Source organism: Camellia sinensis, chromosome 11 (assembly GCF_055761805.1).
Source record: "Camellia sinensis isolate YWXY chromosome 11, ASM5576180v1, whole genome shotgun sequence".
NCBI classification, from domain to species: domain Eukaryota; kingdom Viridiplantae; phylum Streptophyta; class Magnoliopsida; order Ericales; family Theaceae; genus Camellia; species Camellia sinensis.
The window spans coordinates 6,563,066-6,576,189 of record NC_138971.1 but is presented as its reverse complement, the minus strand read 5'-3'; positions in this window follow the sequence as shown (position 1 = coordinate 6,576,189).

Sequence of the window (13,124 nt, the reverse complement as noted above, 5' to 3'; positions counted from 1 at the left end):
TGTGCATTTCACCAACAGCACGGTCACGACACCGACCTGTGCTTCTGATTGCGTCATGAGATTCAAGATCTCGTCGACAACGGGGTGATTTTGCCTCCCGAGAAACCCAACGTTACTACAAACCCTCTCCCTATACATAACCAAACTCCACCACCCAAAAGAGTCAACTTCATCCAAGCTGGGGTCGTGCCTTACGATCCTAGCATCTATATCACTCCTTCCTACCTGCCCAAGCCGGAAGTGTTCCTTCCCGATTGCACCGATTTATGCATGATGGATATCTCCCTAGCCCAATCTAAGCCAATGGTGGTGACTATTGATAACAGGAGAGAGAAGGCTCCAAAGGAGAAGGGGATTGTTGAGCCAGAGTCTGCGGAATTTGGGAGTGGTGTTGGGAGTGCTTATAGTCCGAGTGACTACATTTTGTTAATAAGCCAGGACAGGCCAGATATAGAACTACCAACAGAAGGGGAGCTGTGTGTGATCCGAGGGGACAGTCTGGGACAGGGAACGAATGATGTAACGGCCGTGGAACAGGACCTTGCTAAGCTCCAGTTTTACAGTAACCAAGATCCAGAGGACTTACCCGTCGACTGGTTCGCTTATGAGGAATCAATAGAGGCTACAGGATGGTTAGATGATCAACCAGATGTGGTGGAGGAGCTTCAGCTGCAACAATGCCCGGCAGGGGCAAGAATATCAGTGATAGCCGGAAGGGTTGAAGAATAGAGTGCATCGCCGGAGAGCGCCGGTGTCGAGAATTTCGCTCGGGATTGGAGCATTTCAAGTACGGGGATTATTGGACAGACGGCTGCATTGACACAGTCAGAACCGGGAAGATTTGAAGATTCCGAGAGAATAAGGAAGGCAAAAGCCCATGTGGGGATTGAGACTGCTGCGAGTACGGAAAGGGAGAATGCCGCGAGCATAGGGATAGAAGGTACTGCGAGTATGAGAACAGTCATGCGAGAACCGGATAGGTGCCTGTCGGCTGCAGATGGAATGTGGTGGGAAGACGATGATCTATGTCTTGCCCACACAGACGAAGATTGGGGGAATAACCAACCAGATGATACCTGGTATATCGGCGAAGTTGATCACATGACCAGGAGTGGACGGTATTTCAAGCCTCCACACCTGGATCAACCAGAGGCGTCTGGAAAAGATAGGGAGGCAGAAAAGCAAAAGGAAAAGCAACTCGAGGATGAGGCCGTATTGAGACAACTGAAAAAGATACAAGAAGACATCTCCATTTGGGGGCTGCTTATGGCTTCTCGAGTACATAGACAGGCTGTCCTCTCAGCCATGGACAAAGCCAAGCTTTCCATAGACACCACGCCCGAACAGCTGGTGGGCCTAGTTTTCTCGGGAGGGGTCGCCCCGATGTTGACTTTTTCTGATAAAGAACTACCACCTGAGGGTGCGAACCATAACAAGCCACTCTACATCTCTGTGGAGTGCAGAGTTAAATGGATACCCATGGTGCTTGTCGACACATGGTCCGCCATCAACGTCTGTCCGGCAAGGACAGCCTACGCGATCGGTTTGAAAATCGTGGACTTTGTGCCAACAGCCCAGATGATTCGGGCGTATGACAACACAAGTCAGGAAGTAATGGGGACAGTTAAGATTCAAACAAAGGTTGGGCCGGGACAACATGAGATAGATTTCCATGTCTTGGAGGTTCCTGCAACGTTCAACCTGCTTTTGGGGCGGCCGTGGCTGCATCAGGTAAAGGCGGTCTCCTCTACCCTACATCAAGTGGTGAAATACCCCTATGGGAAGGGAGTAGCCATTGTTTTCGGAAACTCATCAATTCATCTGCCACCGAAGGTGTCTACGCCTGTTCTAGAAATCGAGCACGGTATGGAAGATGTGTTCATATCGGGTTTTACCTTGGCTGAGGCTCGGGTTGTACAAGACATCATGGCAGCTAATGAAGGGGTATATGTCAGTGCCCAAGCAGTCTATCTCATGAACAAACTCCAGCACATCCCCGGGATGGGATTGGGAAAGAGCGGCCGGAAAGGCGTCGCGGCATTGGCCGAAGTGCCACACAACCCTCATACCTTCGAATTGGGTTACCTACCCACCAAAGAGGACTGGATAGGGAAAGGAAAGGAGATGGCCGGAAGGGCCAGAGCGAAACAGATGGGGAAGCCCTTTGACTTAATGCACCGGCCCATTCAGGGTACCCTAAACGGACGCTTCATCCGGGAGGGGGAGGACTTTCCGTTCTGTGGCTTCCCGGAGCCGTGGTTGAACGCGGAGAGGAAGCGCGTACCGGGGTTTGAGATTTTCTTTGACCTGCAGCTACCTGAGAATGACATCACCGAAGAGCAGACAGACCCATTAGCCGAGGCTGAGCAAAGTAAGGAAGTACAGTCTGAGGACGCTGAAAATGAAATGGGGGTAGCACTGGCATGTCTACTTTCAGATCCTCCGATCGAACAGAAGTGCTTGGGGGACAACTCCTCGGTATGCATGATTGGGAATGAAACGGCTGCAGGCCTACCATCAACTATTTTGGATGCATCCATCGCACCCTCTCTCGGCTGGCAATATGAAGAAGGATTTTTGTCCAACAGCACCGAGTCAGGTAGTGAGCCGGAATCTGATTCCACCGAGTCTTGTGAGTCAGAATCAGGTTCCAGCTCGACTAAGTCTGAGTCCGGTATTCCTGGGGGTGATAACCCGGATGCCACAGTCCTGTCTAGGTCGTCATTTTCTTTCTCTTTTGAGTCTGTTGTAACAGAAGAATCGGACGGCTTGGAAGTATTTAATGAGAATGATGTGGATGTGGTTTCTGAGTATTTTTCTATGCCTTTGATTTATTGCTTAAATCAGGATTTTCAAAATTTTGATGAAAACGACGAGGAAGAAATTCCTCCGGTTTTGCAACGATTAATTGATCAAGAGCAGGAAAGATTTGTTAAACCCTTAATGGATGAAATCACTACTGTGAATGTTGGTACTGAGAAGGACCCACAGCTGGTCCAGATCGGGTCCACATTGTCTTCGAAGGAACGCGAGCGCTTAGTCGCTTTATTAAAAGATTTCAAAGACGTTTTCGCGTGGTCCTACGAAGACATGCCTGGAATCGATCCTGAGATTGTACAGCACCGGATCCCTCTCAACCCCGAGGCCCGACCGATCAAACAGAAGCTCAGAAGGATTCGTCCGGACTGGGCCATCAAAATTAAGGAAGAGGTCACCAAGCAAATTGATGCAGGCTTCCTGTTGGTATCTGAATACCCGACTTGGTTGGCCAACATTGTTCCAGTGCCAAAGAAGGATGGCAAGATCCGAGTATGCATGGATTTCAGGGATTTGAATAGAGCTAGTCCGAAGGACGACTTTCCCCTGCCGCATATTGATGAGTTGGTAGATTTTACAGCGGGGCATGCTTTGCTTTCATTCATGGATGGCTTCTCAGGTTACAACCAGATAGTGATGGCACTCGAAGACCGGGAGAAGACTGCTTTCACCACCCCGTGGGGGACATACTGTTACAGAGTGATGCCGTTTGGATTGAAAAATGCTGGGGCCACATATCAACGGGCCGCGACCACAATATTGCATGATATGATCCACAAAGAGGTTGAGGTGTACGTGGATGACATGATTGTCAAGTCCAAAGAAAGAGAAGGCCACTACACCGCCTTGCAAAAGTTCTTCCAAAGGATCAGGGAATTTCGGCTGCGGCTAAATCCTCAGAAGTGTACATTCGGTGTTACAGCGGGAAAAATGCTGGGATTTCTGATTACACAAAGGGGCATCGAAGTCGACCCTTCCAAAATCAAGGCCATCTTAGAAATGCCACCACCAAGGACTGAAAAGGAGGTGTGAGGCTTTCTGGGTAAAGTGCAATTCATAAGACGGTTTATTTCAAAACTAACCTTGACTTGTGAACCAATTTTTGGTCTCCTGAAGAAAGGAAAGAAATTCCAATGGGACGGCCGATGCCAAGCTGCTTTTGAACAGATCAAAGAATATTTACAGAACCCGCCCGTGTTATCGCCGCCAGAGTAGGGGAGACCGCTGATATTGTATCTTTCGGTGACTGAGACCACGATGGGTTGCATGCTCGCACAAGAGTCAGAGGACAAAGTGGAAAGGGCCATCTACTATCTAAGCAAGAAGATGCTGGATTACGAGACCTGCTACACTCCGCTGGAGAAGGCTTGTTTGGCCTTGGTATGGGCTACCAGGAAGCTGCGGCACTACCTGTTAGCTCACTCTGTAATATTGGTTTCACGCTTGGATCCCATCAAATATCTTTTCGAGAAACCGGCACTTACGGGTAGGCTAGCTCGTTGGCTGCTGTTGCTTTCTGAATTTGATCTGAAGTATGTGACACGCAAGTCAGTAAAAGGAAGAGCGGTAGCAGAATTCCTTGCCGACCACCCGGTTGAAGGGGATGAGGCGGTTGAGTACCTATTCCCAGATGAAGCCATTCTGCACGTCGAAGATGTAACTTGGACGATGTACTTTGACGGGGCGTCAAACCAGTATGGGTATGCACCTGACGATTCCCGTATCCCTTTAGCATTCAAGCTCCGGTTCAAAGTCTTGAACAATGAAGCAGAATATGAGGCATGTATTGCCAGCCTAGAAGCAGCCCTAGAACTAGGGCCAAGACGGTTGGACGTCATTGGGGACTCGAACCTTGTTGTGTCTCAAGCAAAAGGAGATTGGAAAGTCAAAGAGGAGAAGATGATAATTTACCATCAGACCTTGGATTTGTTAATTCCTCGGTTTGAGAAGCGAAATTTCACCCACCAAGTGAGAGAGAACAACAGGTTTGCAGATTCACTAGCAACTCTATCTTCCATGATAGACATCCCGTCCGGAGTCCGGATGCGTCCAGTCATTATCGACCAGAAGTTTGTGCTAGCATATGAGTCGATTTCCGCCATAGATGAGGCTCAGGACGACAACCCCTGGTATTACGACATTTGGAACTTCTTGGAGAAAGAGACGTATCCACTAGGGGCAAATGCCAAGGATAAAAGGGCGATCAGAAGAATGGCAGTTCAGTTCATCATCTGTAGGGGTAACCTGTATAAGAGGGGCTATCTGGGAATGCACAAGCTATGTGTCGAAGTCGAAGAATCAAAGCGCCTGATGGAGGCCATCCATAGAGGGGAGTGCGGTGCGCATATGAACAGAGTAATGCTAGCACGGAAAATCCTTCGACAGGGATACTACTGGTCCACTATGGAGGACGATTGCTTCAGTTTTGTTCGGCGATGCCACAAGTGTCAAATCCATGCGAACCGCATGAACATCCCGCCGTCAAAACTGTATAACATGACTTCGCCATGGCCATTTTCGGTTTGGGGAATTGATGTGATCGGGGCTGTTACTCCGAAGGGATCGAATGGGCATGAGTTTATTTTGGTCGCGATAGATTACTTTACAAAGTGGGTCGAGGCCCAATCATATGCCATGTTAAAGGCGTCGCATATTGCAAAGTTTATCAGAAACAACATCATCTGCCGCTACGGGGTCCCAAACGAGATTATTTCGGATAATGGTTCCCACTTTAAGAAGGAAGTAATTGACTTGTTGGAGAAATACAATGTGGCTTTTCATAAGTCATCTACGTACCGGCCGCAAACCAACGGAGCAGTTGAGGCCGCCAACAAGAACATCAAGCATATACTACGGAAGATGGTGGAAACCTACCGGCACTGGCCAGATAAGTTGCCGTTTGCTCTGTGGGGCTACAGGACTTCAATTAGAACTTCTACCGGAGCGACTCCGTATTCATTGGTTTATGGGATGAAGGCCGTTCTACCTATCGAAATTGAGGTTCTGTTATTACAAGTATTGGCTGAGTGTCAAATAGCCGAAGCAGATTGGCAGCAGAGCAGGTTTGAGGAACTCATGCTCTTTGATGAGAGAAGACTGAAAGCACTGTACCATGTTCAAAGTTATCAGCGCAGAATTGCCCGGGCTTTCAACAAGAAAGTTAAGTCCAGGAATCTAAAGGAAGGAGATTTGGTGTTCAAGGACAACCGAGCTCCCATCCACGACCCAAGGGGCAAGTTCAGACCTAATTGGACTGGTCCTTACATCATCAAAGCTATCTGGTCAGGTGGAGCTGCGGTTCTGATGGACCTAGATGGCCTGGAATTTTCCCAACCGATCAACATGGACAAGTTGAAGAAATATTACCCTTGAGAGGCTCGCTAGGCCGAAAACCCGAAAGGGCGACCTAGGCAAAAGTTAGAGCATAGAAAATTGGAAAATATAAAAACTGAGCTCGCAAGGTTGAAAACCCGCAAAGGGCGACCTTGGCAAAAGTTAGAGCGTAAAAGGAGAGTGAAAATACTCGAGTGAACCTAAGCCTGAACTACGTAAGGCTTGATTCCCATCTTTAGGATACGTAGGCAACTTCATCCTGGAGTTCAGCCATAACCCTTTTCCCCGATCAACTTTGTCCATTTGATCATCTCGGTCATCTCTGTCTATTCAGCATTCAAGGGTCCGGTTGTGATCTCCGGCGCAGTGCTCTTCAGACTAGGGGCAACTTTCTGTTGCCATGCGGTGCCGCGGTACTCTTCAGACTAGGGGCAACTTTCCAGTTGCAGGAATCCGGGGTTGAGCATCTCGGTGACAGATCTCAGGCGTGTCCAGTTCTGATCCACATCGAAAATGTTTTTAAAAAGTTTTAATAAAAGCTGACTTTGTTCAAATAATCTTTTTACAACTTTGACCATTTTTGGACCAAAGCGAAAAATTTTCAGTACCACAACCTTCAATTTCATTGATTTCAAAACAGAGTTCTCCTGCCCTTACATACAATCGAAGTTGCTTTTTATTACATTCATAAAGAAAACTTGAAAGTACTAATAAAGCAATAAATCCGGGGCATAGTCAAGTCAGGTGCTCCTGCGCCCCCTCCCAGAGCTGGTCGAAGCCTCTGATGCCAAGATGGGCCCGACCTGTGCCTCCTCATTAAGCCAATCCAAGCACTCATCAGACAAAGTGCAACTGAAAGTGGGAGCGGGGGCCAGGAGTTCTCTCGTCCACCACGCGGTGGCCTGCCAAGCAAGCTGTGCGCCTCGCACGGGGAATGCAGCAGGATACTCTATCCCCTCTGGCGGGCAAGTCTGATCATGGCCGAATTGGCGTCGAATCCGGAATGGGAAGTAGAATACACAGTGAGTGAGACCAATCAATTGAATCCCAGTCTGCCGGGGCACATTGTAACTCATTGTTGGAAGGCTCAGCCAAGGGCGCCGCCAAGCAATACGGTCTGCGAACAAGCGGCACATCCAAGCGAACCATCATCCCTCATCCAGGGCATTGACTAGACGGTGCCGGAAGAAGTAGCCGCGAGCTGAATACGCTGGGCAAGAGTCCACAACCTGCAGTTTGTCCATCAACCATACCTGGGTAGGGATGAAAAATGAGAGAATAAAGAATAGAGAGATGTACGAGGAGAGAAAAGTGAGAATAGGGTTTTGTAAGAAAAAAACCGAGCTTGAGGGCCGAGTGATGTGAGCAATACAAATGTAAGATTGGGTGGGAAACATTACCTGCAGTAATAGTGGACTCCCTGCTAATCTGGTCGTCTCATGATGATAAAAGGCGTCTAAGCCCATCAACGTCTCAGCCAGAGTCAGGGCAATACAGCTCTTGCCCTCCTTCAAGCCTTGGGCGACCTCGGTCAGTCGGACGCTAGACCCTCCGGAGCCTGAGGCAAATAGAAAATGAGATAGCATGCACAAACAGAGGGCGTGTTGCCGGAAGCCTTGCCAGTGATGGTTGTTGCGATCGCCGGCATCAGAAAATCGATCGATCAAACTCGGAATATCCAGCATCCCGTCATAAATCAGAGACCGAGCGTTACGCATACTGAGTCCACACATTCGCCCTAAGGATTGGGCATGGCCGAAATTAAGTTGGGACAGGAGCTCCTCGTCGCGCTCGGACTCCATTAAGGCTCGAAAATCTTCAAAAGTCGGACATATCTCTTGCCCAGCGAAGCTAAAGACATGCGTCACCGGATTCCAAAACCTTGCCGCGACATGGAGAAATGGGAGGTGCAATGGGGTACGACCTAGAGTGAATAGTGCATTTATGCCGAAACCCCGAAAATTCAACTTTTCCGAGCCATCCAAGCTAGCAATCCAAGCTGTGAGATTTTGAGCAAGAAACTCTTCCATTAGGCCAAATCAGTGTGGAATTGAGAAAAACTACGAAGCTGGGGGTCTTTTGTAGGAGATAAGGTTGGGTGGAGGACAGGTGTCAACATTCTGGTGATTCCTTCATTCAGAGCCGGCCGGCCAAATTTTTGCCGACCGACCATTATCTTTTGCCGACCGAACAAACTTTTGGCCGGTGGCCATTCCTTGAGGTCGATCGCCTCTACCCCTGGCCGGGGGGCTTCCTCCTGGTTCCCTGAGCTGTTTATGCTAGGCATTGGGGAACTTCACCACCTCCGATCCCTTCCCCGGTGATCGATTCTTGCGGAGTCACACCTGTCCGCTCGTCAAGTTATTGTACATTTGCTTATCGAGTTGTATTTCACTCTCTTTGAGCTCTTGATTTGTTTATCGAGTTGTATTCATACTTGTTTGGTTATATCATGTCTTCATTTTGCTTATCGAGTTGTAAGTCGGTTCACTACCTGATTACTACGATGCGAATATCCAGTATTCAAATTGGTTCAACTTCGTTCATATTGTGGTGTGGTACCTTGCAATGCAATGCATAGAACATTTACAAATGCAACATCTTTTGAACAAAATGGTTGTTTCATTCCCGTCACGCGTTTTACAAAATATGAAATTTTGAGAAAGAACTAAAACCTGCCCGAGGCAGTGCAATATGCTTAAACTACCAGTAAAAAGGAAAGTAAAGCATAGAATGGCCGGGTAGCAAAGTGTCGGAACTGATACCAATAAAACTCCCCTTTGCGGTCAACGCACCTTCCGCACCTTTGTTCAGGTTAACTACATGGTTTGACGCCTTCATCACTCGAGACAATACGGGAAAGCACACTTTTGAAACGTGAACCTTCGAGTTGACCTCAGGCCACAACTTCTGCGGGCGATGCTCGATTCATACGGAGGATGTCCCATCCCGTATCCTTTTCATATCTTGTGAATTCCACAAAACCGTTTCGATTATGCTGTGTTACAACACTTTACATTCCAGCATCGTGAGTAACATGTTTTACTTGCATGTGTACATTCAACTCTTCTCAATTTTATTACTTGCGTAGACCGCATGTTTTGCCTGCGTAGACCGCATGACCATTCAATTTCATTACTTGCGTAGACCACATGTTTTGCCTGCGTAGACCGCATGATCATTCAATTTCATTACTTGCGTAGACCGCATGTTTTGCCTGCGTAGACCGCATGATCATTCAATTTCATTACTTGCGTAGACCGCATGTTTTGCCTGCGTAGACCGCATGATTATTCAATTTCATTACTTGCGTAGACCGCATGTTTTGCTTGCGTAGACCGCATGATTATTCAATTTCATTACTTGAGTAGACCGCATGTTTTGCCTGCGTAGACCGCATGATCATTCAATTTCATTACTTGCGTAGACCGCATGTTTTGCCTGCGTAGACCGCATGATCATTCAATTTCATTACTTGCGTAGACCGCATGTTTTGCTTGCGTAGACCGCATGATTATTCAATTTCATTACTTGCGTAGACCGCATGTTTTGCTTGCGTAGACCGCATGATTATTCAATTTCATTACTTGCGTAGACCGCATGACTTGCCTGCGTAGACCGCATGATTATTCAAATTTCATTACCTGCGTAGACCGCATGACTCGCCTGCGTAGACTGCATGCTTGTTCAAAATTCATTACTTGCGTAGACCGCATGTTTTGCTTGCGTAGACCGCATGACTTACTTGCGTAGACCGCATGCTTGTTCAAATTTCGTCACTTGCGTAGACCGCATGTTTTACTTGCGTAGACCGCATACTCATGATCAATTTCGTTGCCTGCGTAGACCGCATGCTCCACTTATATGTCTGTGTCTTCACAGCATCGTTATGCTTCCCATTTGCCTTGCGTTGTCACGCATTTCGAGAACACTATTATGCATGTTGCTAACGATATTGTACCTGTTGAGTCTGTTTTCTTTGCAGGCACGATATTTTATGTACGGTTCATTTGAGGCTGGTGCAACCAGACGAGCCGCACAGGTATTGTATCCTCCGAGTGAGACGTATTGAGAACTACATAATTCTCTTACATCCTTTCTGCATTTTAGTGTAGTTTGGTGTACGCTAGCTTAAAATTGTTGCATGTATGCTTCATTACAGCTTTCTTTGCATGATCATAAGTTATGTCCGGCTCCGTGCATTGTCTTGCATTTTGCCCCCGCCTTCGGGCGCATATCTTGATTATCTTGCATGTTTGTCTGAGTCTTCGGCCTTGTCAAAAATGGGTCGTCTCTGGACTTTGACATTCACTCCCGTCATTGTTATGACTTTCGAGTTCTGTCAAAGAGGGGCAACTGCAGACACCCCATTTTTGACCGTCCTCAAGACTTGGACGTCACCATTTGAACACCCGGTGATTATCCATGTTTGTGTTCGTTTGGAGTTTCTGGAGGTCTCGGCTTGCGCGCCTTGCCTCAGGATCTCTGAACTCGACTGTTTAGTGTCTGGTTCTGCACCAAACACTTGTGTTTTGCCTTGGAAGGGCAGGGAATACCTTGTGAGGCATCCCCACACACCACCGGCCATGGCCAGAGGCCACCGGCTGGCATTTTGTTTCCATCGGCAATGTATATTGCCGGTCGGCATTGTTTGTTGCCAATCGACACTCCATTTTGTCAAAATGGCAATTTTAAGCAGCCGACTACTGTTCATCTACTTTATACAGATATTTTGTGCCAGCAGTGATAGCTGGCACCCACTCTGTTTCCCTCCATACACGTGTATGGAGGGATTTCCCTCTAAGCAAGCTTGTTGAATAACCTTTGCAAGAGGGACTTCTATAAGAGGAGGGGTCTTCTCCTTGTTCTAGGTTAGAAAATTTGAAGGCTAAACCAGAGCTTATACATATAGATACACCCCCTCTCTATATTTTCCTCTCTCTCCTCCCTTGTGTGTGTTTCATGCCTAAAAGTGCACTTTTACCTTACTTTTGCACTAATACACACACTATTACACCTTACTCCGAGATTGAGGGTCTTTGAGGGTTGATTCTTGAGTTTTTGGACTAATTTTGATCAAAAGAAGAGGGCTGGACCAATTGTTCTTCAAAGGATCTTCAAGGGTAATCACTTTGCTTTAGTTTCCCCAAACTTGCACTAGTTTTTTACCTATCTTACTTGCTGATTTAGTTTTTGTGCATAACATAAAAAAGGCTTATATTTTCATGCTTAAGAACTTTCATTAAGGGTCTTTTGTGGTTTGAGTTCAAACTCACCCTCTTAGGCCTTATTTGGCCTTTTTGGTGCTTCCTTTGTGAGGCTTTGTTTGCTTGAGTGTTTTGGTCTTCTCACCACTGAAAACCAGTGGATTTTCAGTGGTGAGGAAGGTGGTTTGAAGTCTTGTATAGGGGAGGGACATCCCTCTCCCTTCATTGCCTTATTTCCTTGCCTTTTGGCTAAAAGGGCAACATGTATGCTTGATTGGTTTTGGCCATATTTCAGAGCTTTTTGGGTGTCCTTAGGTCACATATTATCTCTGTTTTTGGTTGGATTTGTGCCCTTTTGCATGCTTAACATACTTGCTTTACATTCCTCTATTTGGCCTAGAAATGCATCTTGTGTTTAGGTCATGATTCTTGCATGTGCTAGCCTAATTTCATGAAGGTATTGGCATTATTTCACCATGTTTAAGGTCTGTTGGCCATTTGTTTCAGTCATGCTTGCCATGTTTGGTGTCCTCTCTTTGTGTTTTGGCTTGTGAGCCTTGAGCATATTGGCCTCTAGCATGCGTAGTTTGGACCATCTTCATGATTTGGCATCATTTAGGGTCGTGTTTCAGTCCATAAGTCATGCTTGTATGCTTGCATATGTGACCTCTTTCATGCTTTGAGGATATGCCCTTTTATGCTTTGAAATGAGCTTTGGTGCATGTATCTCATTGGAGCCACTTAAATTGCCATATTAGTGGGTTTCGGAGTCCATTTTTGCATGCTAAAATTCTGTTTTTACTTGTCTAATTTATGCCATGATTGGTCATATTGGTAGAAGTAAAATGCCCCTTTTGTGCCTTAGCCTTAGGTCCATTGGCTTGCATGTTGGCATGAGAGTTTGTCCATCATTTTGGGCACTTTTTGGCACTGTTTTGAGGTGAATTAAGGTCTTCCCCTTTACCATTTTAAGCCACATTGCATACTCGTTTCATGTTTGTTGCATGGTTGCTTCATTAGGTGTTGTAGCATGATGGCCCTATTGCTTAAATTGTCCATATTTGCATCACATTTGCATCTTACATGCCTAGCATCGCATATTTGCCATAGTAGTTGCATGGCATTTGGCATGCCTTGCATAATTAGTACCATGTTGCATTTTGAGCCATGTGAGCATAACATGCATTGCATTACTTGGTTTGGGGTGTCAAACCAAGTGTGAGGGTTAAGGAGCGTTCATACTATAAGTGATGCAACGTGTCTTAACTCTCGGTCACCGGGGCCTTTGACTTCGACATGATAAGGCCTTGGTCCTTATTTGTGTGTTGCATACATTTTTACATCAAATGGCAAGCTTGATCTCTTGGGCTATCATGCACAATTGGTGGCTCAAGGATCGAGGGCTATGCTTCCCTGAGTTCAACACATGATGGGAAACATGACCAAGCTCACATGTGCCTGAAATCCTATGCCATATGCTGTCTGTCCTCTGTTGCTGTCAAAACTGTCTTCTGCAGGAAGTTTTTGCCGACCGGCAGAATTCAGTACCGACCGGCCATTGGTGAATGGCCGATGACTCAATCAGTAGCCGATGGAAGTTATACACTGCCGGTGGGAATTTCCCCCAGCCGGTGGTATTCTGCAGTGTGCAAGGAACCTGTCCCAGAATTTTGGCATTTTTCAGAGAAGCAAGGCAGTAAAAACAGAGGCAGCAATGGTATGGTGCGGGCTTTCCGGACGAGACGGGTTCGAGCACGCATCATTCGC